This window comes from Heterodontus francisci, chromosome 41, assembly GCF_036365525.1.
Source record: "Heterodontus francisci isolate sHetFra1 chromosome 41, sHetFra1.hap1, whole genome shotgun sequence".
NCBI classification, from domain to species: Eukaryota; Metazoa; Chordata; class Chondrichthyes; order Heterodontiformes; family Heterodontidae; genus Heterodontus; species Heterodontus francisci.
Window position 1 is genome coordinate 23,759,559 of NC_090411.1, and position 21,081 is coordinate 23,780,639.

General features: G+C 44.8%; 1 protein-coding gene across 3 annotated transcripts in view; it reads right to left on the reverse strand.

Moving 5' to 3' along the window:
* The window catches only part of csf2rb (colony stimulating factor 2 receptor subunit beta), a 56,534-nt gene extending 38,992 nt beyond the window's left edge, over nt 1–17,542 (reverse strand). The window contains exons 1-4 of one of the 3 annotated variants that reach the window (XM_068019534.1): nt 17,194–17,542; nt 15,002–15,243; nt 4,209–4,320; nt 2,617–2,720 (exon numbers count right to left, since the gene is read on the reverse strand). The gene's annotated coding sequence lies outside the window, so the exon portion shown is untranslated. Of the gene's footprint in view, nt 1–1,913; nt 2,101–2,616; nt 2,721–4,208; nt 4,321–15,001; nt 15,244–17,193 lie in introns of those variants that run through there. The other 2 variants (XM_068019533.1, XM_068019535.1) reach the window with 2 other exon arrangements.
* Nucleotides 17,543–21,081: the final 3,539 nt, after the last annotated feature.

The window sequence follows — 21,081 nt, forward strand, 5'->3', positions numbered from 1 at the left end:
CTCCTGCTTAACTTCGATAAAAATACAACGGAAACTCTGACGAACTGCATCCACCGGAATGAGATCAGCTGCAGAAGAGTCTGAAGAAACTCCTCTGTACCGACTGAGCGCTGCCCTCTGTGCAAAGATTGGGAAAGTCACAAATGTTGACAGTTCCTGCTCTTGGCAAGGAGGACTTTAAATTCCTCACTCTACATCAGTGTTTTCTAGACCTTCAATAGGAGAGAACACATCACAAATCAGAAAACTGATAAAGTCCACATTTAATGGAGATAAAACAACATCCATGCTCATTATTGGCCAATGAAGGAAGACAACAGCAGCAATAGGAGCACAAAGGCATATGGTAGCATTGTGGTTATGTTACTGGGCTAGAAATCCATAGGCTTGGACTAACGATCTGACAGCATGAGCTCAAATCCTACCAGAACAGTTGAGGAATCGAAATTCAATTAATTGAATAAAAAGCTTGTATCAGCAATGGTGACTATGAAGCTACTAGATTGTTGTAGGAACTATCTAGTTCAGTAAGACCCTTTAGGGAAGGAAATCTGCTGTCCTTACCCAGTGTGCCCTATATGTGACCCCAGATATACTCTGAAATGCCCCAGCAAGCTACTCAGTTGTATTTGAGAAAGTGGTTCACCATAAGCTTCAGATGCAGTGAAGCCTACATCATATGAATGGAAAAGAAAGACACTGACAAAGATTAGAGCTGGGCAGAGGCAGATGCTGTGGAACTGATTTTAAAGGCAATGCAAGCAGCTGATTTGCTATTACTCATTTGCCCTACTTCCCAAGTCAGATCTCACACTCTGCAATTTAATCCTACTACTTTTAAAATGAATTTTCTTTTCTTTTTCAGTCCAGCTAATACTGGAATGTAGTAATCAGGGCAGGTTGCTCAGGACAGCAGCACAACCTCAAGTCTTGGACATCCCAAGTGTCCCACAAAGACATTCAAAGGTCCCGAGGTGACTTTCTCACCATTCACTCTCTCCCAGTCTGTCTTGTTCATTTGACCATTATTTTCTCTTTTCCCTCTTGCCTCATCCTCTCTCCCTCTGACAGATCAATCCAGGGACTGTCTTGCTGGATGGGTCTTTGTTCTCTTTTGTCCATGTTTGTCCATAGAACACAAGTTAGGCACTGGCTATAGTTCAGATGTTGATCAAGGAGGAGGGAGGATGCTTTCCTGTGATTGTTATGCATTAGGGCCATTGTCTAGATCTTCCATTAAATCTAACATATGAAAATCTTTCTGCTATATTTAAGGTTAATAGCACATAGCAAACAGAAGAAATCATATCTCCTAGTCATACCCCTTAAAGGCCAATAGAGTGAGAAAACACAATACAGAGGCATTGGATAGTGAAGATTATATTGAATTACATTGAATTTTACAGTACAGAAACAGGCCATTTGGCCCAACTGGTCTATGCTGGTCTTTATGCTCCATACAAGCCTCCTCCCACCTCACTTCATCTCACCCTATCACCATATCCTTCTGTTCCTTTCTCCCTCAATAGTTCTAGGTTGAAAGGCACAAAGAATAATTGCTTGGATAGGGGTTCAGACTAGAACCGCTCTAGACTAGAACGGCTCGCAAACCCCTTGCAAGAATGGAGTGAATTAAAAGGCAATCACTTAATCACAAGATGGTTTACATCCACATCCTAAGGCTGACTACTACCTTACCTTCATGAAGAGACTTCAAGCAAATTCTGATTCCTGAATTTTCCAGTGGAGAAGCATGTTGGCAGGGAACATGGGCGAAAGGCAGGGCTACAACATATGTAACCTCAAAGTTCCCAAACCCACATTTACTGCCCCCCACTGGGTGTCTGAGACCATGGGACCACCCCTATCCAATTCTATTTCTATCATAAACAGAAGATTGTGGATATTCTTACCACTCTGATGCTGTGTTGTTCTGAAAAATTGATGCTATGAAAATAAGGTACATCAAACGTTGAAGCTAAATTATCACCAGGTTATTTAAAAGATTCACTGCAAAAAAATTAATTGACGTATAATTGTTAGGAAAAAAAATTATGCCGTCCCTTTTACAGCACTCCACTAACAAACCCTCAGCTCTGATCCACAAATAAATAGAGCTCGGAGAATAGGGAGGGGCAGTGGGTGGAGCAAAAATATTACAACACTATCCTCACTGGAAATTGGCACAAATCCAGCACACAAACACTCTGAGACTATTCCAGTTCTCGCACTTTCTTTCTGCTCTCTAGTGTTTAACAGTTTCCGCTCCTGTATGTGTGACCCAAGAATTCTTCCTGATCCCTCTGATCTTCCCTGCTTTAGATTTCGAGTTGTGTTGGAACATTGGGGCCAACGGGTACCAGCTGCCCTTCCCAAGTGTCTATCTTCCACATGGGGAGGCCGAACAGAGCATTAAACTGTAGGTGGCATCACAAACGAAGCCTCGCCCTCTCGCCTGGTCTTCGCACTTATACACTCTTCAACAATCACGGCAACCAGAGAGCAGAAAGTGTGATTAGTTCTCTAAAGCCCAGGGATACCGTGGCTAATTTTAACAATTCTACTACCACCATCCTGGTTGAGATTATCGAACCTGCCATCCATCACGGCACAAACCTGGGAATGCGTGATCTTTATGGCTCCGTTGCGCATCCAGTGGTGCAGCTCCCAGTCAAACTGTTGACAACCACATCGCGGCAGTTTTAGCTGTGGTTGGGAGTCTGCAGAAGCAATACAGAAAAAAAAGTGAGGCTGGAAATGCAAGGACAACAGCAATGTAATTTTAGATGTCGATTTCCTTTTATATTGAACATGCTAAATTGATGGACAGGAAAAGACCTTTTGGTCCATCAAGACCCCACAACATGATGGCTGGAACATCATGACTAAACACTCCCTCTTTCCCGCTTCCTGACACCCACCCACAGCACCCTCCACCACCCCAAACAGCCCGAACATCACGGTAGAGGCAAAAAGTCAAAGATAAAACCCAGGGTTAATAAGGGAAAAAAAACTCTGGAAAATTCCTTTTTGATCCCCTCGGGCAGTCAAAAGCAGTCCAGCGGCTTCATAGTGCAGGAAATCCTCACATTTGGAAAGGTCGGGAGGGGGTGGGGGGAGACAGAATACGAGATAGATCAAGAAATATGCCACTTTTGCCCCTTATCTTCGGCTGCCAGAAACTCGGTGTTTCCTGCTGTCTTCTCCACTTAGAGTTCCTGTACCCACTGCTGTTAATAGAGCAGCAAACAGCGTTGGGGGTCAAGGCTGAACACTAAGGCTTCAGGGCCTACTGAGGCTGGTGGCAGCACTATGCAATATTGGTCTGCTTGTCTCACCTGTTCAATGCCTGCGAACAGCGGACGCCAGCACCAGGAAGATCGGAGAGAGGAAAGATCGGAGAGTGCCAAGTAGATTCCAGGAGAGTCATTGAGGGGCAAGTGGGAGGTAGATAAGTGGCTGCTGGTAACAGTGTGGAAATTTATTTTGGAGCTGGGAGGGACACTCCTGTTCCTCCTGATCCCACAATGAGGTAATGAACAAGCAAAGTTACCCTGCGGAAGGCAGCCTCCCACGGTCCCTTTAAAGGGCCCCTGGTTTGGCTGCCAAGTGCCAAAGAATACAGACTGCAGCACTCACAGAGCATGCTGCAGTAAGCCACTGGTGAACTTCAGAAAGAGGGGGGCCTCAAACAGGTGTTAGCTCCTCTGCTTATGCAAATTTTAGGTGCAGGCCCTGGAGGCCTGTACAGCACCCTTTACCAACATGGCGGACTTAGTGTCTGGAATGTGTGCGACTGTATCTGCCTGCCATATTGATGCCTAAGCACTTGTGCAGCGCCCGAAAAACAGGCATGGTGCAATAAATCTCTTGAGCCACGTTTGTCATCAGAACATGTCAACAACAGCTTACATTTATATAGTGTCTTTAACATAGAAAAGTGTCCCAAGGTGCTGCGAAGAAGTCTAATCAGACAAGATTTGACTCGGAGCCACATAAAGGGATATTAACTCAGGTAACCAGAAGCTTGGTCAAAGATGCAGGCTTTAAGGAGCCTCTTAGAGGAAGAAGAAGAGGAAGAGGAGGGAAAGTTGGAGAGGTGGGTCACTGCACTATGTAATGAAAAGGAAATAACTTAATTCAGAGTATATTATGTATAATAACAGAAAGTACTCATTTTTAGTATTCATCCATGTATAGTTTCTCACCTCTTGCCTACACAACCATCACTGCATTCCAAAGAGTCTGCGAGATACTTCGAGATATTTAATGACATGTTAAAGTGCGACGTAAATGCCTGGCGTCTTTCCTTTCTTTCCTCTGAAATGTACATATATATTATATATATATTTGAGTAAATCATGCAGGGACCTATTATATTTTAGCTTCACTCACTGTACATGTAATTCAATTTAAGTAATCTACTAGCATTTACACTATTCATTACCCTCAGCATTGTAAAAACCTGGATAATATCTCTTCCCAGTTTTTAGATGATGTGATATCCCTTCACCCACTGTGTCACTCTCACGGATACTACCAACCTCAGAAAGTTTCTATCAATGCCCTTTTCATTACATAGTGCAATGACCCACCTCTCCCTCCTTTGCCCCCTCCTTTAGCTCATCTCTTTGACCAAGCTTTTGGTCACCTGTCCTAATATGCCTTTATATGGATTTGTGTCAAATTCTGTCTGATTAGATTCCTGTGAAGCACCTTGGGTCATTTTACTAAAGGCGCTATGTAAATCCAATTTGTTGTTGACATGCATTGCTTCTGATTACGGACATTGGGTCCATCAACTCATGTTGCATTGCAGTGTCAACTGTAGGTTAGTGGGTAGCACCTTTATCTCTGAGTAAGAAGGTTGTGGGTTTAAGTCCCACTCCATGGGACTTGAGTGCACAATCTAAACTGACACCACAATGCAGTCATGAGGGAGGGCTGCACTGTCAGAGGTACTACCATTTGGATGAGGTATGCTGTGATGGTGCTTCTATATTTTTTATTAAATTTTTTGAGGACTTGGGTTTTAAAACTGAAAAGGATTCCATAGATGCTATATTTTGTGATTTTATTTTTTAAAAAGTCATCGGAAGGTCTTTTGGACATGGTTTGTAAACAACTCTTACTGGAAGTCTCCTGTCTTCAGATAATTACCCAGCGGGACTTTTTGACCTGGGGAGGATGTTACAGAGAAGTGACAGGTGAAGATTTATAGGGGTCAGGAGGCTTGGCTCTTGAGATATTGTTCTAAGTTTCACTTTGGGCAGTCAGATGGGGTATGGACAGTGTTTTGAAAGGAGGTTAAAAATGAATCTGCCAAGGACAAAACCACAGTTCTGCCTTTTCCATCTCTTTGAAAAGCCTACCAGCTTTTCCACCTCTTTGAGAAGCTCTTAGAAGCGAGTGTCAGAAATAGAGAAATTGATGCTGCATTCCTCCTGAAAGGCCTGCCAGAAACCCCTGTTGCCACATTTCTCCTGGAAACTCTGCAACACAGATCTTCAACGTCGCCTGAAAAGATCTCTTATAGAAAGATCCCAGTGACAGCCATCTACACGTACTTGGGCTGTCAAACCAAAAAGGGACAACTGACATCTTTCCATATCTTCTCTTTTTTCTTCAAGAATTAGAAAGTATTTGACCAAATAATTCTTTTTGCCTTCTTTTTTTGTAACAGGGCTCTAAAGAGAAAATTCCTATTTTTTCGGTTAACGTGTGTGTGTTTGTATGAGGGGCTAAGGTAAAAGGGAACTTTCATATTTCAATCTGTGTGTTAATGCTTTGCTTCATTACTGGTTATGTCTTGTTTCATAATAAACTGATAATTTTGTTGTTTATTAAAGAAACTTGGTTGGTGTATTTTATTCTGGGATGAAGAGTAGAGTATATGATTGACTGTATCGGTAACTGGGTAAACATTTAACATGTGTTGTGACCTGTGGAGAAGTGGAACTAGAAAAGTTCTCCCAGCTCGGTTGTGACAGGTGTTAAGTCAAGGTCCTGTTTGCCCTCTCAGCTGGATGTTTAAAAAAAATCCCCTGGTGCTACTTTTAAGAAAGCAAGGGAGTTCTCTCCAGTGTCCAGGCCAATATTTATCCTCTTCTAACACCTAAAGCAGATTTTCCAGTCATTACTGTCTGTGGGATCTTGCTGTGCATGTTTCCTACATTACTACAGTGACTACACTTCAGAAGTGGTTAATTAGGTATAAATCACATTGTAATATCATAGCTCATGAAAGGTGCTAGATAAATGCATGTCTTTCTTTATCAAAATCTCCAACTATAACTGGAGATCAGAGAATAATATTAAAACTGTAAGTTTAATGCGGTTGGACTGATTTTCCGAAGTTTCACTTTCCCGCTGGCTCTCCTTTGATCCTTTGAGGGCCTTGCTGAGTCGGACACATACATGGTCATCTGCCTCTTCTCTTGACTTGCACCATATCTGGGAGTTTCTGTTGCTCGTGGTGCATTAAAGGCCATCGTTTGGAGATGAAAGACACTAATTAACTGCATGACAGGAAGACTAAAGGGGTCCACTGGGTCATGCGGAGCCCACTATGTTCGACCTCTCGAGCTGATTCCTCAAACTGTCCAATTCGACGCCCACATAAGTTAAGGCCTGCAATCTCAGCAGCTGTAGTTCATGAGAAAAACTGAATCTGGATTTGATCCTTACATCCTCAGATGCTCAACAAACTCTCCCTTTGTCAGAGCACAGATAAGAATAGTCTAATGCCAGAGTGCCCTCACAGTCACCACTGTCTCTAGTGCATAAGCCTCCTACTGGGAATGCACTTCAATAAATATTTCCAAAACCAGAAGACATTAACATCAGACAGACACTGATAAATTCAATACAGCATGAAGAGGAAACTTTTTTTATGGTAACAATGTGGGGCAGGAGCAGCAAATGCATGGGAATATCACCACCTGCAAGTTCCCGTCCAAGTCACACACCATCCTGAATTGGAACTATATCGTCGTTCCTTCACTGTCGCTGGGTCAAAATCCTGGAACTCCCTTCCGAACAGCACTGTGGGTGTACCGACCCCACATGGACTGCAGCGGTTCAAGAAGGCAGCTCACCACCACCTTCTCAAGGGCAATTCGGGATGGGCAATAAATGCTGGCCTGGCCAGTGACGCCAACATCCCGTGAATGAATAAGAAAAAAACTTGCTGTCAATGTTCCTTCTAAGCTGAGCAACACACAGAAATCTACCACATTTTTGTTACTTGTTTGTGGGTGTTGCTGCCAAGACCAGCATTTGTTGCCCATCCCTAATTGCCTTTGACAACTGAGTGGCTTGCTCGGCCATTTCAGAGGGTAGTTAAGAGTCAACCACATTGCTGTGGGTCTGGAATCACATGTAGGCCAGACCAGGTAAGGACAGCATATTTCCTTCACTAAAGGACATCAGTGAACCAGATGTGTTTTTACAACAATTGACAATGGTTTCATGGACACCATTAGACTAGCTTTTTAATTCCAGATTTATTAATTAAACTCAAATTTCCCCATTTACTGTGGTGGGATTTGAACCCATGTCCTAAGCGTATAGATTACTAATCCAGTGACATTGCCACTATGCCACCCCCGCTCCGAACAGTACAGCAAACAGGCCACATACATCCGACATTCCCTTTAAGATGCATTCATGTGTGACCACTCAGCAATCTTAAAGGGACCACATAGTGCAACAACAGAGAGAATATTGCTCACTACCACATGGACTGAATAAAGAAACAAAATAAAGACTTGCATCTATATAGCACCTTTCACAACCTCAGGACTTCCCAAAGTACTTTACAGCCAATAAAGATCTGATGATGAAAGGCCATTGCCCTGAAACGTTAACTCTGTTTCTCTCTCCACAGATGCTGCCTGACCTGCTGAGCAATTTCAGATTTCCAGCATGCGTAATATTTAGCTTTTATTTTATTCTCAGCATACTGTCCAATGTTTATGTGTTACAATGAAAGCTACTTGTGTGCCCTAAGGTGCCTCCATGGAATAAAAGATAGAGGAGAATAGAGGATAAGATTGTTTCCAAGCTTTGCATGCTATTTCCCTTCAGAGTGCTGCAGCTCACTGTTATGTGGAATATGGTCCTATAGAGAATACCTGAAAAAGGATGCCTGCATACACTGGCAAGTCCTAACACCACAAAACTACTTCTACACACATTCTCGGGTCCGTTGGACCTGGGATAGCTCGTTCTCTTTCTGCTTAACGTCTCTCCAAGTCACTGGAACCTGTGCTCCCAGAGGAGGGTGGTATTCATCTCCAAATGAGAGCCTCTACTGCACTTCCTGCAGCAGGACCTTCAAACCTCGTAAATATTGGCGTTGTTCTCAAAGTCTGGCAACATCTCAATTTTAGCATTTCTGTTCTTATTTTCAAATCTCTCCATGGCCTCACCCGTCCCTATCTCTGCAACGTCCTCCAGCCTACAACCCGCCGAGATTCCTGCGTTCCTCCAATTCTGCTCTTTTGCGCATCCCCGAATTTAATTTGTCCACCATTGGCAGCCGTGCCTTCAGCTGCCTAGGCCCCAAGGTCTGGAATTCCCTCCCCAAACCTCTCCACCTCTCCTCCTTTAAGATGTTCCTTAAGACCTACCTCTTTGACCAACCTTTTGCTCATCTGTTCCAATGTGGCATGGTGTCACAATGTTGTCTGATAACACTCCTGTGGAGTGCCTTGGGATGTTTTACTATGTCAAAAGCGCCATATAAACGCAAGTTATTGTTGCACACAATGGGGTACATCGTGACTTTGTGGAATAGTGTGAAACAAGTGATAGCGAGTGAGCAGCTTATTCCACATCAGTCCGAGTTTTATATGTTTTGCCATACCCAGCTGTCAACATTTCCTGCAGAATCCATGACAGAAAATCTGCTCCCTTTTGCTGATCAACAGCCATCCTTGAATAGATTTCCCACGCCCTTCTCTCCCGAATAACTTCCCTAATGGAGAGGCTCCCTACACTGGCTTTTCTTGTGCAGGGGAACCTGTTCCAATGAGGAGGTCCATCTTGAAAACTTATCCAGCCCACTGTTGGCTCAGGTTATGATCAAGGAGCCCGAGCTACATTTCCCTTATCGGTGCTGATTGCCCCACCGTTTCTCTTTTTATTCAACACCGTGGGCTGAAATTTATGAGCGCGCCGCAAACCGTGGTGGCGCGCTCTGATGTTGGCGGCTTTCAGGCACGGATGCGCCGTCGCTGAGCCCCCACAATATTTCACGCGGGGGGTCTCATTTAAATGGAGGGGCAGAAGGCCCAGCCACGATGACGTAGAGGGGACGGCCGCACCGTCCCCGGCAACGGCGTCCGACACCACCGCACAGGCGCCGCGCCATTTTTAAAGGGCTTCAAGCCCTTCATGTAAATTAAAATGTTTAAAGGTCCCGCTGTACTTATATTAGAAATAAAATTTTATTCAAACTTTGCATCCCCTCCTCCGCCCCGCTAATGAGTTCAGAATAAATAAAATTACATATATCCCGGGAAAACCAATTTTTCAAATATTACGACCAGGTGAGAAAGGGGTCAAGGGTTCCCTTTCAGCCTTCACCTGGTCTTACTGTAACAGGGCTTAATTTTAAACACACTGTGTTTTGAGCTCCCCCTTGGTGAATCCTTGTTCTCCGCTTTCCGATTATAAGATAAAGATACCAGCACAAACAAGCTTTCTTAGGTTTAAAGAAGGAAAGTTTTTTTTAAATTCATTCATAGGATGTGGGGGTTGCTGACTGGGCCAGCATTTGTTGCCCATCCCTAATTGCCCTTGAGAAGGTGGTGGTGAGCTGCCTTCTTGAACCACTACAGTCCAAATTCTAACAGGACTTGACAGGGTAGATGCAGGAAGGATGTTCCCGAGGGTAGGGGAGTCCAGAACCAGGGGTCATAGTCTAAGGATACGGGGTAAACCATTCAGGACTGAGATGAGGAGACATTTCTTCACCCAGAGAGTGGTGAACCTGTGGAATTTGCTACCACAGAAAGCAATTGAGGCCAAAACATTGTATGATTTCAAGAAGGAGTTAGATATAGCTCTTGGGTTTAAAGGGATCAAAGGATATGGGGCAAAAGTGGGAACAGGTTACTGAGTTGGATGATCAGCCATGATCATAATGAATGGCACAGCAGACTTGAAGGGCCGAATGGCCTACTCCTATTTTCTATTTTTCTATGTGGGGTAGGAACACCCACAGTGCTGTTAGGAAGGGAGTTCCAGGATTTTGACCGAGCGACAGTGAAGGAACGGCGATATAGTTCCAAGTCAGGATGGTGTGTGGCTTGGAGGGGAACTTGCAGGTGGTGGTGTTCCCTACCAGTTGCTGCCCTGGTCTTTCTAGGTGGTAGAGGTCCATGTTTGAACCAAGGCTGTAATGAGGTCAGGAGCTGAGTGGCTCTGGCGGAACCCAAACTGAGCATCACTGAGCAGGTTATTGCTAAGCAAGTGCTGCTTGATAGCACAGTCGGCGACACCTTCTGTCACTTTACTGATGATTGAGAGTAGACTGATGGGGCGGTAATTGGCTGGGTTGGCCTTGTCCTGCTTTTTGTGTACAGGACATACCTGGGCAATTTTCCACATTGCAGGTAGATGCTGCAACAGCTTGGCTAGGGGCGCGGCAAGTTCTGGAGCACAGGTCTTCAGTACTATTGCTGGAATATTGTCAGGGCCCATAGCCTTTGCAGTATCTTCAGTCATTTCTTGATATCACGCGGAGTGAATAGAATTGGCTGAAGTCTGGCATCTGTGATGCTGGCGGCTTAAGGAGGAGGCCAAGATGGATCATCAATGCGGCATTTCTGGCTGAAGATTGTTGCAAATGCTTCAGCCTTATCTTTTGCACTGATCTGCTGGGCCCCCCCATCATTGAGGATGGGGATATTTGTGGAGCCACCTCCTCCAGCTAGTTGTTTAATTGTCCACCACCATTCACAGCTGGATGTGGCAGGACTGCAGAGCTTATATCTGATCCATTGGTAATGGGATCCCTTAGCTCTGTCTATCGCATGTTGCTTACGCAGTTTGACACGCAAGTAGTCCTGGGTTGTAGCTTCACCAGGTTGACCATACTCATTTTGAGGTATGCCAAGTGCTGCTCCTGTCATGCCCTCCTGCACTCTTCATTGAACCAGGTTTGGTCTCCTGGCTTGATGTTAATGGTAGAGTGGGAGATATGCCGGGCCATGAGATTACAGATTGTGGTTGAGTACAATTCTGCTGCTGCTGATGGCCCACAGCGCCTCATGGATGCCCAGTTTTGCATTGTTAGATCTGTTCGAAATCTATCCCATTTAACAGTGGTAGTGCCACACAACACAATGGAGGGTATTCTCAATGTGAAGGTGGGACTTTGTCTCCACAAGGATTGTGCGGTGGTCACTCCTAGCTATACTGTCATGGACAGATGCATCTGCGGCAGGCATATTGGTGAGGACAAGGTTAAGTATGTTCTTCCCTCTTGGTTCTGTCACCACCTGCCACAGACCCAGTCTAGCAGCTATGTCCTTTGGGACTCAGCTAGCTCAGTCAGTAGTGGTGCTACAGAGCCACTTTTCGTGATGGACATTGAAGCCCCCCCACCCAGAGTACATTGTGCACCCTTGCCACCCTCAGTGCTTCCTCCAGGTAGTGTTCAACATGGAGGAGTACTGAGACATCAGCTGAGGGAGGGCAGTAGGTGGTAATCAGCAGGAAGTTTCCTTGCCCATGTTTGACCTGAAGCCATGAGACTTCATGGGGTCTGGAGTCGATGTTGAGGACTCCCAGGTCAACTCCCTCTCGATTGCATACCACTGTGCCGCCACCTGTGCTGGGTCTGTTTAGATTAGATTAGATTAGAGATACAGCACTGAAACAGGCCCTTCGGCCCACCGAGTCTGTGCCGACCATCAACCACCCATTTATACTAATCCTACACTAATCCCATATTCCTACCAAACATCCCCACCTGCCCCTGTATTTCCCTACCACCTACCTATACTAGTGACAATTTATAATGGCCAATTTACCTACCAACCTGCAAGTCTTTTGGCTTGTGGGAGGAAACCGGAGCACCCGGAGAAAACCCACGCAGACACAGGGAGAACTTGCAAACTCCACACAGGCAGTACCCAGAATCGAACCCGGGTCCCTGGAGCTGTGAGGCTGCGGTGCTAACCACTGCGCCACTGTTCTGCCGTTGGGGCTTGACATACCCAGGGATTGTGATGGCAGTGTCTGGAATATCATCTGTAAGATAATGTATGACAATGTCAGGCTGTTGCTTGACTAGTGCGTGGGACAGCTCTCCCAACTTTGGCATAAGCCCCCAGATGTTTGTAAGGAGGACTTTGCAGGGTCGCCAGGGCTGGGTTTGGCGTTGTCGTTTCTGGTGCCTAGGTCATTACTGGGTGGACTATTCGGTTTCATTTTTAATTGACTTTGCAGCGGTTAGATACAACTGAGTGGCTTGCTAGGCCATTTCAGAGGGCATGTAAGAGTCAACCACATTGCTGTGGGTCTGGAGTCACATGTAGGCCAGACCAGGTAAGGACAGCAGATTTCCTTCCCTGAAGGACATTAGTGAATCAGATGAGTTTTAACAACAATTGACAATTAGACAAGCTTTTAATTCCAGATTTATTAATTTAATTCAAATTCTACCTTCTGCTGTGGTGGGATTTGAACCCATATCCCCAGAGCAATACCCTGGGTCTCTAGTCTAGTGACAATACCACTACACCACCACCTCCCCTAAAGAGGGAAAGTAGAAATTTATTAAACTTAAACTCTAATTCGGTTAACGCCTATGGATACACACGGCGCCCCATGCTAGCATGCGTACGCGATACACACATGCAAATCGAGACAGAAAAGAGTAGAAGGAAAATAAAGTGGAAAAGTTTGAGGCAATATCTGAAGAGTTGTTGTTTCGGTTCTTCAAGCTCACTGTGGAGTCCTTGATTGTCGGTAGATCTTGCTTTTCGTTGGGGCCCAGTATTCTTCTTAAACCTTGTTCACTGCAGGAGACATTTCTCTCTTGGGGTTCATGTGTCTTCAGTGGATTCAGAGGCTTGTGAAAAAGAGATGGGAGCAGACAGGAGAGAGATCTTCTCAGTCCAGGAGCAAATAGCTTTCGCCCCAAACTGTTTGTACAAATTCCAAAAACTCAGGTTGTCCAACAGGTTAGTCATGTGACTAGCAGGTTTGACCATGTCTGTTTGTGTATTCGGCTATCTTAGCAGTCAACCTGGAATGCAAGCTCCCCCATCTTCAATGTCTGGTGATCAAAAGTCCATTGTGGGTAGAATGTGTCAGGGAATGGCTGCTTTGTCCTTCCGAACACTGTCTATTAATATGCAAATATATTTTCCAGCCATGGCTGATCTGTTTAACAAGTCCTTTCTTAACTCCAATAACAGTTTAAAATCAATGCTCATGACAAAATTAATGTGCCTCATTCTGGGAAGGTGGGGGCCTAGCATGACACGAATAATGACCTTTAAAACCCCATCTTCAGAATATTTGACCCTCCATCCATTCCCACCATCCCCAGAACCAATTGGAGTGGTTTTCCACACTCCCACACACCTCCCGACCTGAAAGATTCACTGCTCCCCCCTCCCCACCAGTGTCATGCCTCGGAACTCCGAACTGAGTTCTGAAGGCGTGGGACCTCTGGCTGGTGGCTGTATTATCGGCGTGGGACAGCCACCAGGACAAGGTAAGTTGATTTGCATGTTTGTTCATTAATTTTAATATTTAAATGAAGGCCCGGCAGCCAAGCCCGGGGTGGGTGCGCACCGAGGCCTCACCACCCGCCTGTAAAATGCAACGGGCCCTTCTCAGCATTGGAGGTCCTGGTGGGCCTCTCCCAGAAGAATTTTGCAGCCTCCTTCCTGCCTCATAAAATTCAGCCCCTTTACTCATTCTGTGTGTTCTGCAGGCTTCCAAAAAATGCTTATGGTGCCTTGACTGCTTAATTGAAACATCACCAGCCAAGCATATAAGCCCCCTCTGCAAAAATGGCTACTGATCTGGACAACACTTATCCCACATCCAAATCCACCTAAAAAGATTAACAGACTGTTTGTGGGATCCTGCTGTGCCAAAATGGCCGCCGGGTTTGCCTACAAGCCATCAGTTGATACAGTTAACTCAGTGGCTGTGAAGCACTGTGAAAACCCTGAGCATGTGAACGATGTTTTATAAATCCAGGTTCTTTCTTTCGTCTCAAGTACCTTGCTCATGAAAATTGCCACAAACATTTCACTATCAGCATCCACATTGATTTAATTCTTTGCGAAACGGTCAAAGAATAAACAGTGCAGTGTTATAAAAGACTAATTTTACAAACAAAGAAACCAATAATACATCAGAAGTAGCTTTAGAATTGTAATGTTACACTGAATTACATAGAATGTACAGAACAGAAACAGGCCATTCAGCCCAGCCGGTCTATGCTAATGCTTATAAGCGTCCTCCCGTCTTTCTCCATCTCACCCTATCAGCATATCCTTCTATTCCTTTCTCCCTCTTGCCCTAATCTAGCTTTCCCTTAAGTGTATCAATGCTATTCACCTCAACTACTCCATGTGGTAGTGAGTTCCACATTCTAACCTCGAACCACCCTCTGGGTAAAGAAGTTGCTCTTGAATTCCCTATTGTATTGATTAATGACTGTCACATATTTATGCTTCCAGTTTACTATTATTGTTATCTATTCGCCCGTACCCTACATAAAAACTCACAAACATATGCAGTCACTCTTGAGCTTTCTTCTCCCTCTTTTCTATTATTTAAATTTAGATTATATGCTTTAGCTAATGCACAGTTAATAGTACATGAAGAGACTCAAAGAAATCTGGTTCAGGAGTGATATAGTACAGAGACAGACCAAGGAAAACAAACGTAACTGAATACATGTATCTGTCTTAATGTTATAGCTCCTCAGATAACAGCTGTAACAAACTAGTTAAATGCTTACCTTCTCAGTGTCAGACTGGCGCTCCCTCTCTGATTAAAGTGCTACTCGGTGGAGATCAGCTTGACGACTATTTCCTCTTTACTGCTGGCGCTGCAAGCTGCTGATTGGGTGGAAGTTTTCCCACAACTCTCCAGAGTATAAAGAAAAGGTTTTAAGTGTTTTTAGAAGCTTGATTTGGCCGTAGATGGTTCAAGAGAACATTTCTGAAACTCCTGGTTTCATCGGCACCATGTAAAGCTGTTCTAAGGGAACAATTAAAAATACCGGCGTGACATACTGGAGGCAAAGTGACACTGGCTGTACTTTTTATTTTGAGAAGTTGGGAAATTCCATGGATAGGATTTGGCAGAAATACAAGTGAATCAGTGGCACATGACTGAATATGATTCCCTAAATGTAGGTGGTGAGATAAGCAGAGTCCAAGAGGCAGGAGCAGAAGAAAGGCACAAAAGGAATAGAGGCACAGGCACTTAGGGTGAGACAAAGACACATATAGAGACGGGACTAAAGAGACATGACCAGACAGGGAATAGGATCAAATGCGGCTGGAGGGACAAATAATCACAGAAACATAGGGAAACGGAAGCATGGGGAGAGAAACATAGGACATAGAGAGAGAGAAGAACACAGAGACAAGAGTCACGTCAACAGGTAGGGGAATGATTAATTGTGGGCAAAGAGAGAGAAAGCAACGAGATTGAGGGAATGTGTGTGTGTATATATATATGTGAAGCATATAAAATTCTTAAATAGCTTGATAGTGTAGCTGCTGAAAGGTTGTTATCCCTGGCTGGAGAGTTTAGACCTAGGCTTCATAAACTCAGGATAAAGGTTGGCCGTTTAGAATTGAGATGAGGAGAAATTCCTGCATTCAAAGGGTTGTGAATCTTCAGAATTCTCTACTCGTTACAAAACAACTAGATCTCAGTCATTTCTGGAAGGTTTCGGGCTGTTTTGGTCTGATATTTTCCACTCTGGAAAGGCTCTGGAATTTCTTTCTTAAATGGCTAGGACACTACTTAATACCTACCCCTTTGACTGATCCACCTTAATATCTTCTTCTGTGGCTCATTGTCAAATTTTGTACCTTGCCGATATTCATGATTCATGGATATGAGATCATTTAGCAAGAGAGTAAAGCTGACCCAGCAAAAAGGGAAACCAGTGCAGCAGAGGTTAATGATGCTGCTTTCATGAACAAGCCAAAGGGGAAAGATTAACCACAAATATCCCTCACAAATGATTCATTCCAATGACGCAATCAGAACACGTCAGCAACATGCAAGGCTGAGGTATAGAACTGTCCACACTAGCCTGAACAGATTTGCATAAAGAAAGGTCTGCCCAGAGAACATTTTCATTTATTATGTGCCAGCCAGCCATATCTGAGTCTGTCATCACTCACTGTGAATAATGACACAGTCATGGAAGACTGGAACTACAAGGTTTTCTGTGTGGAGAAAGGAGATGGAATTGGCGAGGATGTCAAGAATTTGCCGACAGGAAGAGAGATGAAACGAAAGGCAGAAATTGCTGGAAATGCTCAGCAGGTCTGGCAGCATTAGCGGAGAGAGAAAAAGAGTTAATGGCTGGGATTTTATCCGGGTGACAGAGATCTCGACCTCCGGCAAAAGTGCCACCGAGAACCCCATGTCGCCCCTTCTGCGGGAGGCCTGCCGAAACAGGTGCCAATTAGGCACCTAACTAGACAATGGTGGGCCTTCCACAGAATTAAGGACCCCGACGATGGAAGTCCCACCCTTTGAGAGCTGCCGGCCAATCAGAGGCTGGCAGCTCTTTCACTGAGCAACACCACTGCGGAGGCGGTAGTTGCTGTTGGTGGAGCAGTGCTGGACCCAGGCTACAGGTAGGTCAGGTGGGAGGGATCTCGCGGGGTGGGGGTCACAGGGGAGTGGGGTATAGGGAGGTAGGCAGCAAGGGCAGGGGTTGGTTCTCAGCATGCACCCACCCCCCCCTTCTTCCCAATGCCAGGTCTCTCAATCAGGCACTGTGCCTTTTAACGAGGGGCACCCCGTTCCCCCCTCCCCACCCCACCACCCTCAGAGCCGGCAAGCAACCCGCATAGCCTATCTTGCCATGCTTCCCATGTAGTGACACGCCTGCCTGCCGATGGGCTAATTGCAGCGACAGGATGAAACCCTTAATTGAGCATTAATTGCCCACTTAAGTACCTCAGTTGGCGATGGGGCAGGAAGGCTGTTCACTGGGCTTCCTGCCCCAGACTTAATTTCGGCGAAGGCAGGAAGGTGTCGGAGTACTCCTCCATCAACATCCCACCCGATTACCTGCTCTCCTCATCTCCAAACCTGCCGCAGGGAGAGCATAAAATTTCCCCCATTGTTTCAGATCGATGACTTTCTGTCAGAACTGATGAAGATCCTTCTGTCCTTTCATCTCTTCAATCGTCTCAAAGCTATTCTTGGCCTCTGCTTTTAGGTGTTCATTGAGGGATGAATATTGGCCAGGACACAATCAGAGCTCTCCTGCCCTTCTTCAATCTAGTGCCATGGGATCTTTTGCATCCACCTGAGAGGGAAGACAGGGCATTGTTTTAACAGCTCGCCCAAAAGACAGCGCCTCTGACAGTGCAGCACTCCCTCGATCCTGCGCTGGGAGTGTCAGACTAAATTATTTGCTCAAAACCCTGAACTCACAACCTTGTGACTCAAAGGCAAGTGTGCTACTCACTGAGCCACAGCTAACAATGTGAGGAGTGCTCTACTGACACACAGTGTCAAGGTTCGCACATGGTGAATGCCCATTTAAGCAAGGCCTGTGCAACCATGGAAACAAATTGCAATTACTAAACAAATTGTTGAGTAGAGTGGACAGAAAACAAACCAAAATTGCAGAAAGCAAAAAATAATGCCACAGTTACATCATTGAAACAGTTTCTTGAAAAAAACCATCTCTCTTTCTCTTTCAGCCTCAGATTAACTTGACGTTGATCCAATTGTTTTCCTTTCTCTGCTGGAGGTGGTGACTCAGGCTGCAGTAGAGATCAATGGGTTTTGATCTTCCTTCAGTACTTGGACCAGAGGAGGACAACAAACCAGCATCCACACAGGCCTGCTTTTAGCACTTATTGTTGTGGCATGACCTTAAGAGTGGACCACCTTAAGGAGAAGATCACTGGAGGAAGTGATGTCGTGTTTACACATGACCAGTATATATACTGGTATATATATACATATATATATGTTCCAGTTAAAGTATAATAAAAATCACGTTTACTTGTGATATTACTTGTAGACTTGTGAGTGATCACACTCTAAAGGAACAAATGATATTACAATTATCACCAGATAGTGATCAGGAATGGGACTCCTTTGCTATCGTCTCTCATTTCAAACCACACACACACCCAAGCCATTTGTAGTATCCCAGCTTGGATTGACTCAACAACAATAACAATAGCTTGTATCTATATACCACCTGTCATGTAGTAAAACATCTCAAGGCACTTTCGAGCAGCGCATCAAATAAAATTTGACACCGAGCCATATAAAGAGATATTAGGACAGGCGATCAAAAGCTTGATCAAAGAGGTAGGTTTTAAAGAGCTGGGGAGATTTAGGGAGGGAATTGCAGAGCTTAGGGAGTAGGCAGCTGAAGGCACGGCCGCCAATGACGGAGCGATGAAAATTGGGAATGCGCAAGAGACTAGAATTGGAGGAACATTGGGATCTCTAAGGGTTGGAGGAGGTTACAGAGATCAGCAGCAACAGGTCTACTTTCATTTCAGTGGGATCTTGCTGTGTGCAAGATTTGCCTTCACGACAACAGTCATCACCCTGCAAAATAGCTCATCGTATGTGAAGGGCTTTGAGACATTTTTGAGGTAGGTGATAAGGCAATGTATGAACTGTAAGTTTTTCTTCTCTTTAATGTAATAAGGACCAGGGCAACAAAATGAATGGGAAGTTGGGAGAGTAGCCTGTTATAGAGTCATAGAGTTATACAGCACAGAAACAGGCCCTTCGGCCTATTGTGTCTGTGCCGGCCATCAAGCGCCTGACTATTCTAATCCCATTTTCCAGCACTTGGCCCGTAGCCTTGCCTTGTTGGCCCAGCATGCTATGCCGTTACTGGTAAAAACTTAGGCAAATTGAATAGCTACCCATTTGGCAAATGGCAGGTTAATTTAGAGAGATTGGAAAGGAAAAAAAAGTGTTAAATAAGTGGAGAAAAATATTAAAGTGTAGTAAGGTGGTTTTGAGGAAGTGGTTAATGGGTTACTGTAGTTCACTCTCCTTGTCAGAGATATGTAAATATATAGCTATAATCAGAGGTAACACTCTTTCTCAACAGATGTAAAGTCCCAAACAACCCAAACATCGAGGTGTGAAAAATTGGGTGGGGTCCATCACGAAAAGCTAAATAGAAGATAAACACCCAAGGGGACATTGTGTTAAACCCCTTCTCCCATTACTTGAAGGCACGAGTCCTTGAAAACAGGACTACAGCTATAAACCCTTATTCTGAATTTTTTCTCCTATTTTTTCTGGGGACAGGGACATCGCTGGTAAGGCTGGCACTTATTGTCCATCCTTGGTCATCCTTGAGGAGCTGGTAGTGAGGCACCTTCTGGAACCGCTGCAATCCATGCGGTGAAAATGCTTCCACAGTACCAGCGATGTCCATTTCCCCAGAAAAAATAGGAGAAAAAATTCAGAATGAGGGTTTATAGCTGTAACCCTGTTTTCAAGCAGCAAGTTCCATGTTGCTGATCCAGCAACAGTGAAGGAACCATGATATATGTCCAACACAGGGTGGTGTGTGACTTGGAGGGGAGCTTTAAGATGATGATGTTCCCATGCACTTGTTGCCCTTGTCCTTCTGGGTGATAGAGGTCTTGGGTTTCCCTCATTCTTTTCCTGACTGATACAGACAAGCACTTCGACAGGGTCAAGTACCACCTCACCTAAGTGTCCCAGCTAAGTGTGAGCATAGATACTTTATGGGGAGCAATCACTGGATAGTGAACAGGAGCCCCACTTTCTAACTCACGATCACTGAAACGACTTGTAACCTGTTGGCTACTGTTCTAAGTGAGATCACGTAACTCAACACTGGCTGGGAACTGAATGGGATCCATTGTGGTACAGGTGTCTCTGCAGTTACATTTTATGCCACTGGGGGAACTGTTGTCCATTTCCATCGAAAAAAAGAACTTTCCAGACAGTGGGAATATTATTTAAACAGTGGGGAGAGGGCAACAGGAGTCATAGAGTCATTTACAGTGCAGAAGGAGGCCATTTTGTCCATCAAGTCCATGCCAGTTCTCCATGGAGGTATCCAGTCAGACCCACACCCCTGCTTCATTCCCGTAGCCCTGCAAGAAGGCAACAGGTTTCTACGGAAACAAAAAAAACGGTTTGGCATCTCTGAGACTGCTAAATTCAAAATATTTTAGTCTGGGGCCTATTTTCGGGCCTGAGCAGAGAAGCCCAACAGGCCCAAAATTGGGCTCAAGCCTTACCTAAAATGTTCCAGTGGCTGTACTATCAGGAGGGAGTTTAGCAATCAGTCGGGCTTTGGAGCTGGTGGTGTGGGGATAGCACAGAAAAAAAAATGCTTATAGTTAGTGGCTGCTGTGCTCATCGGTGACTCATTTTGTAAGACGGGGTCCTTCAGCAGGTGTTAGGCCCCTAATTAATTTATTCAAGGAGTCTAACCGTGATTATAGGCATCCGCCTGGGACACCTAAAAAATGGGCCCCAAGAATTTAGCAGTGGGACAAACAACTGGTGCAGACTAACTACAGAATGTGCCACTGCTAAATGTGGGTGTTTTACTTTCTTTTAACTCAAAAATGGGAAATGCCCTCCAATGGGGGAGATGGTGACATTGCAGTAATGTCATTGACCTAGGAATCCAGTGGCCTAGGCTAATGCCCTGGGGACACAGGTTCAAATCCCACCATGGCAGCGGGTGAAATTTAAATTCAATTAATTAATAAGTTCAATTAATTAATATAAAAAAATCTGGAATTAAAAACTAGTCTCAGTAATAGTGTCATGAAACTATCATCGATTGTTGTAAAAACCCATCTGATT